Source organism: Phyllostomus discolor, chromosome 9 (assembly GCF_004126475.2).
Source record: "Phyllostomus discolor isolate MPI-MPIP mPhyDis1 chromosome 9, mPhyDis1.pri.v3, whole genome shotgun sequence".
NCBI lineage: Eukaryota > Metazoa > Chordata > Mammalia > Chiroptera > Phyllostomidae > Phyllostomus > Phyllostomus discolor.
The window spans coordinates 64,836,136-64,837,668 of NC_040911.2; the positions used below are offsets into that span (position 1 = coordinate 64,836,136).

The window sequence follows — 1,533 nt, forward strand, 5'->3', positions numbered from 1 at the left end:
CATTGGGGATTAGGGCTTCAACATATGAATTCAGGGGGACAAAATCCAGTCCATAGCCCTTGGGTCATAGTGCGGTTATCATACAGAAAGGGTAAACCAATAGAAAAGTTAAACAGGGTAATAGGATGAGAATGATTCAGAGATGTTAGTTAGGGGTAGGTAGAGTAGATCATGTAATACGGGGGGTATTCCATTTATTAGTCTGGAGATGTTATATAATGTATAATAAGTGTATTCTAATTTTTTTTAAAATTCAGTGGTTTAAAGATTTTGTTCCAATGATTCTCACTTGCACTGTTTCTAATGAGAAACCTTTTGTCATTCTTATCTTTATTCCTCTGAAAACAATGTTTTCTTGTGTTGCTTTTAATATTTTCTCTTTATCACTGATTTTGAGCAGTTTGATTATGATATCACCATAATTTTATTCACATTTTTCATGCTTGAGAGTCATTGAGTTTCTCAGGTTTGTGGATTTATAGTTTACATCAAATTTAGAAAAAAATTGGTTATTATTTCTTCAGATCATTTGAAGTTGTCCCATAGCTCACTGACATGCTGTTCACTGTTACTACACTTGATCTTAGCCAAAAGGCCAAGAAGTGATTGTTCACTATTTTAAGTTATATTTTCTTATTGTGTTTCATTTTGGGCACTTTTAATTGTTATGCCTTCAAAGTGCTTAATCTTTTCTTCGACAGTGTTTAATCTTCCACTGATCCAATTAGTGTACTTTTTCATCTCAGGTATTGTACTTTCATCTCCTGAAGTTTGATTTGGGTCTTTTATATACCTTTTACAACTCTACTTTACTTTATGATTATGTGGTATACATTCATAATGACTGATTAAATATGCTTGTTTACTATTTCTAACATCTGTTTCAGTTCTGAGTTGGTTTCAAACAATTGATTTCACTTATTATGGTCATATTTTCCTGCTTCTGTGTATGCCTGGTTATTTTTCTTGCTACTGAATGGAGACCCTACTCTGTACTACAACCTCTATCCCACAAATCTTGAAATTCTCCAGGCTGGCTGATGGAAGCACACACTCTTCTCAGCCCTTTGTGAGTGCTGTGCACTATAACTTCTAATCCTCTTGAGTGGTTCTCTCTCAGCCTTGGATAGTTTCCTTACCTGAATGTGCTGATCAGACTTGACCGACTTCTCAAAGGGACCCTCTGCATATCTCTAAGGTTCTGTCTCTTTGAGCTTTCTCCTTTCCAGTACTCTGTCCTGAGAACTCTAGCTGTCTTGTCCTCTGCAGACTAGCAGCTCTAAAGTTTGCTGGGCTTTTCCTGGGTTCCACTCTCTTTCTGTGGCCTGGGAACTTTCTCAAGGCAGAAAGCTGGATCAACTTCAGAGTTCACCTGATTTTTTCCATTTTCTTAGAGATCATTGTCTTTTATTGCCTTATGTCCAATATATTTTTAAAAACTGTCTTTACATTTTGTGAAGATTTTGAGGTGTTTCATATGAGATGGTAAATTTACTCCCAACAGAATTTTAAAAAATTGAATATTACATCTGC

General features: G+C 35.5%; 1 pseudogene; it reads right to left on the reverse strand.

Annotated features, from left to right (window-relative positions):
* Positions 1-430: 430 nt before the first annotated feature.
* Positions 431-607, reverse strand: LOC114507217 (annotated as a pseudogene).
* Positions 608-1,533: the final 926 nt, after the last annotated feature.